This window comes from Oryctolagus cuniculus, chromosome 6 (genome assembly GCF_051225735.1).
Source record: "Oryctolagus cuniculus isolate XC-2025 breed Fujian yellow rabbit chromosome 6, ASM5122573v1, whole genome shotgun sequence".
Classification (NCBI taxonomy): domain Eukaryota; kingdom Metazoa; phylum Chordata; class Mammalia; order Lagomorpha; family Leporidae; genus Oryctolagus; species Oryctolagus cuniculus.
The window spans coordinates 12,080,869-12,093,564 of record NC_142872.1 but is presented as its reverse complement, the minus strand read 5'-3'; the positions used below and the strand labels follow the sequence as shown (position 1 = coordinate 12,093,564).

The following is a 12,696-nucleotide window of genomic DNA, read 5'->3' as shown; positions in this document are numbered from 1 at the left end:
AGAGAGAAAGGTCTTCGACTTCCATTGGTTCACCCCCCAGATGGCCACTACAGCTGGAGCTGCACCGATCCGAAGCCAGGCACATCTTCCTGGTCTCCCAGGCAGGCGTAGCGCCCAAGTGCTTAGGCCATCCTCCACTGCCCTCCCGGGCCACAGCAGAGAGCTGGACTGGAAGAGGAGAAACCGGGACTAGAACACGGTGCCCATATGGGATGCCGGTGCCACTGGCAGAGGATTAACCAAGTGAGCCATGGCGCTGGCCCAGGACAGCTTATCTTAAATGCAACTGTCCTCTTTGGTTGCATTATACAAACAAAAGGACTGGTTGATATGGAAGCAGTTGGGGCATAGGGTCAGGCCTGTATTCTGAAAAGTAATTAGCACCACTGAATCTCACCAGGGCTCTTCCACCCATGACATTGTCTCCCCAGTACACGTGCACATGAATGTGCACAGATGAACACAGGCACACATGAGGAGTCATGCACAGTTTGAAGGACATAACAGACAGATGCACCGCCCCGTAAAGCAGTATGCACTCACTGTGTGTGGTGAGTGTGCACTCGTCCTCAGCTGCCTTCCTCGTTGTTTACCTAGCCCACCACATGGTCGTATGGAGCAGACATTACTGTCATATCATCACTCTTGACAGAGCTCTTATCAAAATCAGGTCTAACTGGCAGCAGGGCTTTGAATGACAGGAGGGAGGGTGGGACGTAATGATGGTCGGGAAGCACACGGGACATCTGTCCTCCTGCTCAGCCTTATACCCAGCCCCTCTTGTTCTCCTTTGTTGGCAGAGAACGGTGTGCTCACTGTCCTCCATGGGTTAAAGCCGTATTCATCATTTAGGGCAAGCATTTCTCTATGGGGAAAAACAGCCTTTGATCTTCAGGAGCAAGTTAATTTAAACTCTTTACTGTTGAACTCCGGAACTTTATTTTGAGCCTTAGCCAATGTAACTGATGAGTTATATAACTGATAATGATTGTGTGTACATTTTTCTTTTTACATTTCTTTGAGAGTGAGACAGCCAGAGAAAGGGAGAGAGAGAGAAAGACACACAGAAACAGAGATCTCTCACAACCTCTGATTCAGTCTCCAAATTCCCGCAACAGCCAGATCTGTGCCAAAGCTCAAGACAGAAGATGGGAGTTCATCCCAGGCCTCCCATCTGGGTATTTGGAACACAACTACTGGAGCCATCACTTCTACCTGTCAAGGTAGCAGGAACCTGGGATGAGGAGTGAAGTCAGCACTTGAATCCAGGTCCTCTGACGTGAGATGTGGGCACCTTGACCACTAGCCTGAATGCCCATCCCTGTAATTAAGTCAGACGGGTGGGGGACTAGGAGCAGACACTTCTCATGAACTGCTTCTGGAATTTTAATCCTCTCTTTCTCTCTGGGGTTTTCTTCCTTCCCTCTTTCAAAAAGTCAGCCATAGGCAGAAGGACCTCATCCAATTGGCCATAGGTTACTGAACAAAGCCTTGGTGATTTCAGTGATGGTCTTGAAAAACTGAGCAGAGAAATTTACACAAAATTAGATTCTCCAAAACGTGCACACACTCAGCTCCCCTGGATTTACTCTTTCCTTTCCTCTTTGGAGAGCTGAGCAAATTCCGTGTACTCATACCAGTAGACGCTCTACCAGGGGAACTATGAACTACAGAATGTGGCTCAGCTCAGTCGCAATGCTAGTTCTTCTGCAAGGAAAACAAATTATGTATCTTGAATTCCAGTTATAAATATAGACCTGCTTTAGATGCAAACAACAATAACAGTGCCAACCAAACAGTCTAACATACAAATCCATGGGTATCATATTCCAAATGGATGATGTAAAAACTACAGGTGGCCGGCGCCGCGGCTCACTAGGCTAATCCTCCACCTTGCGGTGCCGGCACACCGGGTTCTAGTCCCGGTTGCCCCTCTTCCAGGCCAGCTCTCTGCTGTGGCCAGGGAGTGCAGTGGAGGATGGCCCAAGTCCTTGGGCCCTGCACTCCATGGGAGACCAGGATAAATACCTGGATCCTGCCATCGGATCAGCACGGTGCGCCAGCCACAGCGCGCCGGCCGCGGCGGCCATTGGAGGGTGAACCAACGGCAAAAGGAAGACCTTTCTCTCTGTCTCTCTCACTGTCTACTCTGCCTGTCAAAAATAAATAAATATAAAAATAAAAAAAAATAAAGGTAATAGCCATCACCAGGAAGAAAAGATGACTAATAGTTTGGCTACCACAGGAAGCTAATAAAGATAGCAACTAAATCTGGGCCTCCCAAGTGGGTGGGATTTTGATAGAAAGGAGCATCAGTAGTGTTCCAGGAAAATGGAATGAAGTCAAGGAGGGAAGAACTTGGCAATGGGTTTGCTGCAGCTGAATATATAGGTGGAAGGAGCCCACATCACAGAGCTCTGATGATCAAACGTAAACAGTCGTTACAAGGAAAAATGAATCAGTGGTCTTAATAACAGGAGTCACATGAGCCAAGGAAAGCCCCAGGAAGAAATATCAGGTGGCCCCAGCAGACTCGGTTAGGAGTGGAAATTGGAAGGACCAGTGGTGATGATCTAGAGACAAAATAAGCAGCAGCTGGATTAGAAGTGACAACACTATTTGGTGGCAGTGGGACTAGAAAGAAAACATCGATCAGAGTATGTTTGAGATCTCTGCTAGATATGGAGGTGGGGGGCACAGGATTGCTTCCAAGATGACTGGATTTGGGGAGCACATGCCTGGGTGATAGCAAGCCCAAGCCAGAGAAAAAAGAACACCCAACAGATGTTTTGAGGAAAACATGAGGGTAAGTTCAGGTGGGGCCTAAATGAACTTGAAGAAACGGTAGGATACAGGATACACGAGTGGAGATGTCAGGTCCCCAGCTATAGATGCTGTAACTCTAAGGGAAAGAGACCAGGTCCTGATAAAGATCCCATTGCGTGTAGTGCATCACCTGAACAGTAGAGGTCAACAGAGAGCAGTAGTCTGACTCATTTGCCTCCCTTTTAAGTATTTTTAAAGGATCCTTTAAGGGCTGGCGCTGTGGCGTAGCAGGTAAAGCCACTGCCTACAGTGCCAGCATCCCATATGAGCACCATATGGGATATATTCGAGTCCCTGCTGCTCTACTTCCCATCAAACTCCCTGCTAATGTGCCTGGGAAAACAGAGGAAGTTGGTCCAAGTTCTTGGGCCCCTGCACCCATGTGGGAGACCCGGAAGAAGCTCCAGGGCTCTTGGCTTTGGATCAGCCCAGCTCCAGCCACTGCAGCTATTTGGGGAGTGAACTAGCAGATGGAAGACCTCTCTCTCTGCCTTTGCCTCTCTGTAACTCTGCCTTTCAAAGAAATAAGTAAATCTTCTAAAAAAGAATTATTTAAATTCACTGTTAACATTATTTCTAGGAAGACACTCCCTTGTCTGTGTCCTAAGAATGTGCAATTTGATTCCTAAGAATAATAAACCAAACAGCACTTAGTGACTAAATATTGCATAATAACATTTTTTAAAGATTTATTTGAGTTACACAGAGAGGGGAGAGAGAGAGAGAGAGAGAGAGAGAGAGAAGGAGAGAGAGAGGTCTTCCATCCAATGGGTCACTCCTCAATTGGCCACAACAGCCGGAGCTGTGCCGATCCAAAGCCAGGAGCCAGGAGTTTCTTCCGGGTCTCCTATGCAGGTGCAGGGGCCCAAGGACTTGGGCCATCTTCTACTGCTTTCCCAGGCCACAGCAGAGAGCTGGATCAGAAGTGGAGCAGCCAGGTCTGGAACCGGCACTCATTAGGTGCCAGCATTACCCGCTAAGCCACAATGACTGCCCTGCATAATAATATTCTAAACCACTCCTATTTTCTTTGTTCTTCCTAGTGTATATAAAAGCGTTTTCTTTATTTTTTTCTTTTTCTCTTTACTTTTAAGATTGTCCACATTTTTGGTCTTGAGTGTCTGGGCATCCCTAGAACTGAGGAGAATTACATGGGTTCTGGGAAGTCTGAGAATGGTTTCAAGAGTTCACTGAGACAGTCACACAGAGGAAGAGAATTGAAGTTAAGGAATAGAGAAAAGCAAGGTGAGGCAGGTTCTTAGTAGAGTATGCATCTTTATAACATTTTAATTGCCTGCAGATAATGGGGAGTACCCGAGAGGGAGGGACTCAGGTGCCTGCAGCCCTAACACTCTGCTCCTCCCCTTAGGAGCCACACCCAAGGGCTTCACTAGGCAGTGAGGAAGGAGGCATTACGATGCTGGGGGCTGCTTGCCTCCGGAGAGACTAACTGGGCTTCTGTAATGAATAGCTCATCAGAAACCATAATGGACCGTGGACACCGTTCTTTCAGATATCCTGAGCTTCTTAATTCTAAGCTTTGTGTTGTGGGTGGATTCCTGAAAAACCACTGACACTGAGTTTCCTGCACAATGGCATGGGAAAGGAGTGAGCTAGGTTAAAGTTGAGCTGGAAAAGTTAAGGGAGGTGGTGGTAGGGGGTGGAGGTTACAACAAAGCATCACTTTATTTATAACAGCAGATCTGGCTCACAGGCACTTGAAAGAAAGATGGAAAATTATTGGAGAAACAGTCTGTGTTTAGTGTCTTGCTATTTACAGAGATTTCCAGACTTGATATTTCAGTTTAAATTGTATTCTATAAGAGCTATTTCCCTAAGAGGTAAACTGCCTTAAAGCATGAAATTTGTATGATTACAGTGTGAAGCCAGGGCTGTGAAAACACAAGCCTCCGGCTACTGTAATAGAAGCCTCTGCAGTGGAGGATGGCCCAAGTCCTTGGGCCCCTGCACCCGCGTGGGAGACCCCGAAGAAGCTCCTGGCTCCTGGTTTTGGAACAGCCCCGCTCTGGCTGTTGCAGCCAATTGGGAAGCGAACTAGTGGATGGAAGACCTCTCTCTCCCTTCCCTCTTTTCATGTCCATGTCCATGTCCATCTCCATCTCCATCTCTGTGCAAATCTGACTTTCAAATAAAGAAATAAATCTTTTAAAAAATTTGAAGAAGCTTAAAAATAAAAAGAAGCTTCCTGGGACACATTATTTTATTCTAATGCCAGCTTGCAGCTGTTAGTCACTTTATTACAAAGCTGTGCCCTTCTCACATGTTAAGAAAGTAATCGTAATCATAGCTCACAATCCTGAAATCGAAAACACAGAAAGGCACAGATAAACAGAAGAAGCCAAATGCTTAAGTTGACCCATGGTAAGGCACCCGTGCTGAAGGAGTGGGGAGCCCTCTGGCTCCCCTCCACTTGGTGCTCTGGCCTACCTCCTTCCTAGGAGACACCCAAGAATGCACAAGCACTTAGGCTCCAGGTATGCTGTAAGAACACTCCTGTGAGGTCAAGTAATTGCTAACACTGTATGTCTCCGTCTCCTTTGTTTTCTTCTCTTAAGCACTGTCAACTTTTATTTCCAAAGTTTCACTTTCATTACATAGAGGTCATTAATGACATAGGAAGCCAGATGACTAAGGAACTCCTGTGTTAATTATTTAGGAAACATTCTAAAACATAAATGTGTTTGAGGAAAGTCTTAGTTTTAATGTTGTCTACTCAGATCCAACACAAGATATATTGAAGACTTTGTGTGCCTCTTTTTTTAAAAAATATGGGTTCATTTGAAGGGGAGGGGAATGAGAGTGAGAGTACACTCTAGTCTGAGTCCACACCTCAGATGCTCCCAAGGCCTGAGACTGAAGGCAGAAGCTGGGAACTCAGGGTGCTTCTCCCCTGTCAGTGGCAGGGACCCAAGTACCTGAGCCGTCACCACTGCCTCCGATGGTCTGCATGAGCAGGGAGACAGAGCCAGGAGACAGAGCCAGGCACCCTGGTAAGGAATGCAGTGCCCCAAATGCTAAGCCAAACATACACCTGCTTATTTTTAATTTCCTTTTTCTTTGCATTAAGCACACAATGTTTACTAAATATTCTTTACAAAGCAACCCACTTTTCTTTTTTTAACTTATTGGTAAGACTTTGCTAATATAATTCAAATTATTTTGTTCTTGCATGGTGGACATATCATAAATATTGGCATTTTACATGTAATAGCCATTTAATAGCATACAACTGTAAAGGATTTTCAAAAGGCTATCTTTTTTTTTTCCCACTAAAACTTACCTTTTTTTTAATAGTCTTACTTCTGCAGGCCCCAGGGTAAACATACAAGAGATTCTACCGATTAGTGAGTACAGGCAGTGATGTTTTCAGAGTAAAGTAAGTAACAATGGTTACCACTGCCTCTGTGTGAAAGACACTTTGCTTATTAAAGACTTGACAATGTATATGCATGCAATAGTAAGAATGAGATTTTTTTTTAAAAAAACCCTCAGTAGCATAAAAGATATTCTCCGGCCTTTGCACTGTCATTGTATTTGTTGTACCTCTATTGTAGTTTCAGAAAATTCCTAGCGAGAGGAGACTTTAGACTGTGAGTGTGTAACCTGATTCTAAATTATAGGGCACAGTCAGCGTCTCCTACTGTTTTTTGGGCCCACGCTGCATAGCAGAGGGATATAAATAAACCTCTCCTATAGCTGACAATGAACTTTTTGCCAATATAACTTTAATTACTGATGAAAAACCAAAGTTACTTCTTAAATAGCAATTATACTTCAAGGAGAGTTCATAAGAAAAATGATGTGAATAAATTTGATTAAGTCTTGAGTTTATTAATTCATGAGTTTTTAAAGGTTAAAACTGCATTATTTGTTATAATTATTATTTTTCTCTATTTTTCTCTAAAATATGTTTACATATCAAAAGGATTAGGATATTCATTTCATTTGTCTTCATTCTTTTATTTAATAAATTACATCCTAATTTTCAAAGAAATAACTTCTTTTGATTCCTATTTCATAGCTGCTTACTTTGTAGCAAGCCAGTTAAAGGAAGTAGTTGGCAAAGTCATTGAGATTTGAACAGGTATAAATGAATATTAGATTTAATAATAGATCTTGGCAGATTGTTAAAAACACAGTAATGACAACTTGAATGTAGAGACAGACATTGTGGCACAGCTAGTTAAGCCACCACCTAAGATGCTCACGTCCTGGATTTCAGTGCCTGGGCTGGAATCCTGCCTCTACTTCTGACCCAGCTTCGTGCACATGTGCAGCGAAGGCAGCCAGTGATGGCTCTAGCCCTAGATGGAATCCTGGGCCTACCCACACCTTGACCAAGCCCCGGCTATTGAAGATAACTGGAAAGTGAACCAACAAAGGCTCCCCTTCAAATAGATCAAAAATATGTTCTTTAAAAGTCAAAGTGCTGAAAAATAGTTTTAAAGTTGATTTAAATCTGTTTGAAAGGTACACAGAGAGAGGCAAGCAGGGAAGAGAGGAAAGGGAGAGAGAGAAAATTCTATCTGCTGACCCACTCCCTAATGTCTACCACAGCTGGGGCTGGGAGGGTCGGGGTGCAGGGAGGAAGCCAGGAGCCAGGAACCCAGTACTGTTCTTCCACACGGGTGGCAGGGTTGAAGTCCTTGGGTCATTGTCTGCTGCCTCCCAGGATGCATGAGTACGAAGCTGGACTGAAAGAGCAGCTGAGACCCCCAGCTCGCCTTCTCCTATGGGTGACTGCCTCACCCCTGCACCACAAAGCCTGCCCTGACATAAAAAAGTAGTAACAAAAACAATCTGCTCACTTATTCCACGGGACAGTTCTACTCAGTAGAAGAATAACTTTAAAATAGTCTCATCTGTCATCTTACCCAACATGCTTTCACAATAGGTTTTTCCCTTCCATGAAAATATTTCTCCAGTACTTAATCCATTTACCCAAACATGATTAAAAATTCAGTTAAGGAGCTGGCATGTGGCACAGTGGGTTAAGCCACCACCTGCAATGTTGGCATCCCCTGTAAACAACAGTTCATGTCCCATCTGTTCCAGTAATGATCTGACTCCATACTAATGCACCTGGGAAAGCAGAGAAAGGTGGCCCAAGTGCTTGGGCCCCTGCCACCCATGTGGGAGACCCAAAAGAAGCTCTTGACTTTGGCCTGGCTCAGACCTGGCCTTTGCAACCATTTGGGTAGTGAACTACAGATGGATGGTCTCTCTCTGTCTCTCTGTATAACCCTGCCTTTCAAATAAATAAATCTTTTTAAAGGTAATTTTTAGTTAAAAAATACACTTAAATGAAATAAACATTTTAAAAATAGAAAAATAGACTCGCTTAAACATTACTGGATGATTCTGTTGAATAAATTACATTTTATATCTCTCTTTTCTTTCTACATTTCCATTATTTCTCATATTTGCTTCTCTCCTTCCCAGATTATCTCTTGTGCTTTTTCTCACCCAGACATGTACACACAATTCCTGATGATCAGCATCTCTGGGGAGCAGGTACAGGTCTTAGTTCAGAAACTCAAGCACCTAGAAGCCAGTAGCTCTTGGTTTCCTTTGTAAGGTTGCCCCCATTTCCAGGAACAACAGTAATTTCTGATAACACACAGAGCACCAGGAGCTGGCTGGAGAAACGTATCACTCACATTTGGTGTTTTTCCAACTGTTATTTTGTGCTCAGTCTAGGAAAGTGGAAAAATAATTAGGAGAAATACAGATGAAGTATAATTTATTAATAGCAGTTAATAATAACAGTTATTAAGGACTTCAAAATGTTCACAGAAAATGTGATTCAAAGATAAGGTTGTAATTGTACAAAATATTGTTGAAATCTATGTAAACTTTGTTCTAAATGTGAACCTTCCATGGACATTTTCAAAATCCTTCATAAAATGGATGTTTTAACTTTGGACAAACCCTTTGTGTAACATTACCAAACTGAACCGCACGTTACTGATGTATGCAGAAGAAAGCATGCTAAGTTAGGTTAGACTTTGACAGGGGCTGCATGGTTGGAGGGTGGTGTCTGCCTCTGGTTACTAAGTCACACAAGGGCTTGCTCTAAATAGACAAGCTTCGTGAAAACCAGACAGGGAATTCCTGGAGAATGTGATTTAACTTGATCAGGGCAGAGGGTTGCACATCGAGGCAGAGTGGCCCAGCTGCTGTCTGTGAGCTGGCTTCCCGAAGGTGTACCAGTTCAAGTCCTGGCTGCTCCGCTTCTGATTGAGCACCCTGCGGAACAGCCTAGGAAGGCAGCTGAGGACAGCCAAGTGCTTGAGCCCCTGCCACCTACGTGGAAAACACAGTTGGAGTTGCAGGCTTCTGGCTTTGGCCTGGCTCAGCCCTGGCTGTTATGGCCATTTGGGGAGTGAATTAGCGGATGGAAGACATCTCTATCTGTCTCTCTCAGTCTCTCACTCTCCCTCTCTAACTCTCTTTCTTCCAAATAAAGTAAAAAAATTTAAGTTAGGAGAGGGGGACATATAGTCACAAAATAACAAGCCCAAGGCCACGAACAGCAAGATAGGGAAAGACTGGCCCAAGACCATGAACTTACAGTCCAAAAAGAAAAAAACACTTTCTCTTAACACAAGTAGTCTAAGCCATGCCCTGTGTTCCCTGGGAGCTGGTCATCAAGAGCTGTCTCTGTTCTCTTCAGTAGAACTGCTGCATGACCCCTCATTCACTCTGTGTCCATGCCCTTGTTGCACTTCACATTACCCACTCTGAACAGTAGGAAAAATCACCCACCCCTGCTGCATTACCTAAAGTCAAAGGATTATCTTACTAGATGCACAAAACCATTTTGGTAAGAGTTTAATTTATTTTGAAATAAAGAAGTCTTAGGAAAAAATACAACTTATTGAATCCAATAAAGAGTATCAATCAAAAAATCTAACATTCACATGTAATCATGGAACATGAACGGATATGTCTTAAAAGCTAGGAATAAGACACTGGTATCTGTTATTATCTGATTATCTACTAGAAATCAGGCAATATAATAAAAAAGAGGTTACCAACTTCAGGAGTGCAATAAAGAAGCAAAACTGTCATTGTTCACTAACTGTGTGATGTATTCAAATAAAATCCAAAAGAACCAACCAATAAATTATAGCTGGTAAGCGATTTCCACTGTATAAATGAAAGTTTACTGTGTAAAACTCTATCATTTTCCTGTAACCCAGAGAGAAACATTTAGAAAATATAATTTTTAAGGTTATTATCATAGAAATAAAAATTTTAGAGTAACTGGGATTAAAACTAACAAAAGTCATCAAAGGATTTATTGAAAAATTTATAAAATGTTATAGAAGGACATTAAGGAAAATTTCAAATGTATGAACATAATACTTAATGGATGGAAAATATTATACAATAAAAATGATAATATTCATTAAATTAATCCTGAGAAAAATCTAAATTAGGTTTGTCATAAAATGTTAAAGCTGATAGTCAAATTCATATAAGTAAATAATGAGATAAAGACTTAATATATCTTATCAGGTATCAAACTTTATAAAGTTTATGAAGTTTTGGGGCTATGGATAAAAAAATAAACCAACAGGTCAAAGAGACGAGAAAAACATCCCCTGTACTTAGAAGCTTTCATATGAATGCTGTCATTGCACATCATGAATGCATGGATAACTGGAAAAAATATGAATGAATTTCAAAAGTCATCGAAAATGGATTAAAAATGTTTGTTGCAAAGAGTTTTTCAAATTTATGCATTTTATAATATATAATACATATATTTCCAGATGTGTTGAGGAAACTTCATACAACGGAGTCACTATTTTACTCCATGAAAGCAACTAGCTGTATTACAACTATATAATATCACATATGAAAAGGATGGACACAAAGTAGCCAACTTAGGAACTTCTGGCAAAGCATTGTGACGGGGTATTCTAATCGTCGAAACAGCTCTGAGGGCAAATGTGTTTCTCACAGAAGCAAGGGGTAGCATTTCTCTTTTATTTATTAATTATTAGTGAAGTATTATTACATTATTTATAGTTGTATTTGCTATACTACTATGATATGTAAGGTAATTATATTATTTTCGATATTTCCCACGCATACTAGAGCTGACAAGATAGTTACTCAAAGTTTGATTTCCGCTGTTGTCCAGTAAACAAACTACAAATAAGCAATGAAACTGGGTGAGGCAGGCTACAATGGCCTCTGAGGTGCTGAAGTGGAGCCAGATCCCAACACGAACTCACAGTTACCACACGTGCATGAAGAAATCTCACAAACACCCACCTGAGGGACTCCTAAGCTGTATCTACTCGACACTCCTCACCACGCATCGATGTCGGCACAAACAAGCAAGAACTGAGGAACTCCCTTTGGTCTGAGGGGACAAGGCACATAGGGCCACCAAATGCAACACGGTACCCAGAATCACAGCTCAGGCCACAGGCCACCTGCGAGACACCTGGGGAACAGAGTCGGCTTGAGTTACTAACACCGCCTGGTGCTCATTCCTTGAATCAAGCCGGACGCTGACACTAAGGGAAGCTGTGTCAGGGATATACTGCAAATCTCCAGGCTGTCTTTAAAAAAATTTTAAATTATCTCAAATTATCACGTATAAAATCAACTAAACAATAAACAGTTTAAGCAAACAGTGTGATTTCTATTTTACTAAATCCTGTATCTCATTTCCATTAAAAATAAGACAAAGAAGTTATGTAAAGCTGATTGCTGTAAAAGTTATTATGAACTGAAAGCAAATGTTTTCACTTGCACCGTATTTTATCTAAGACATTCACATAGAAGCCAAGTGTCAGCCAACATGTTTATGGAAAATTATGTTATGTGAAATATGACCTCCCTATATAGTGTAACTTCCCATCCAGGAGAAAGTATACAATTTGATTGCAAAATCATTTGTATGCTCTATGTTAAAGGATTGTTAAAAACACTATAGCTCACTATTTTAATTTTGGTTTAACTTACTGGCTAAGATGTCAATATATCTGGGGTTAACACAATTGTCTGCTTGCATAAAGAAATAAAATCAATTTATGACTGTCATATCTTTAGACATTGGCTCTTCTGTTCAATAGCATACTTCAGATGTCTACAAAATAAATCTTGATATCGATTTTTTTGAAAAATAAGACAAATACTGATAGCTAACGCAGAGCAATTCAGAGACAAAAGTTGGTGCTCTTGGAATTTGTTACACGTTCTTTCACTTGGGTTGTGCACATGTGTACATGCATGTGCTGGGATTCTACAGTAATTACTTGCATTCCACAATCAGCCAGTGAATGGATATAGAAAACAACCAGTATCAGAACGTTAAGTGTCACTCAGCCTCTGTAAGGCATGTAACAATTTTAATTTTCCCTGATTATTTCTTTCAACATAGACAAAATGTTTATTATATAAGTATATTTTCACAATAGAAATTAATTTTTCAGAAGATTTATGTATGTATGTATGTATTTGAAAAAGAGAGAGCGAGCTTCCACTTGCTGGCTCCCTTCCCAAATTCCTGGGAGGGCAAGAGCTGGGCTGGGCTAGGCTGGAGCCAGAAGGTAGGAACTTAATCTAGGTCTGCCATAGGAGAGGCAGGAACTGTGTTACTTGAGTCATTACTGCCGCCTACTGATTGATGACAGGGACTCAGATATGGGATGCAGACGTCTTAACTGCTAGGACGAAGCTGTGGTCCCACTTTTTTTTTTATATAATGAATTACTACCCTGTACAGCAGGCATTTGCGATGTGTACTAAGCATTCAAGCCGCCTGAAGGGCTTGTTAAAGCAGTTTGTCAGACTCTACCCTCATATTTCTGGGGTGGAGACCGA

General features: G+C 41.9%; 1 long non-coding RNA gene across 5 annotated transcripts in view; it reads right to left on the bottom strand.

The window, feature by feature from the left end:
* Positions 1-12,696, bottom strand: part of LOC149126014 (uncharacterized) — a 166,758-nt gene that overhangs the window by 42,167 nt on the left and 111,895 nt on the right. Inside the window, exon 5 of one of the 5 annotated variants that reach the window (XR_016235205.1) lies at positions 8,348-8,543. The exons of the other annotated variants lie outside the window; for them this stretch is intronic. This is a non-coding gene — a long non-coding RNA (uncharacterized LOC149126014). Of the gene's footprint in view, positions 1-8,347; positions 8,544-12,696 lie in introns of those variants that run through there. 5 annotated transcript variants of the gene reach the window in all.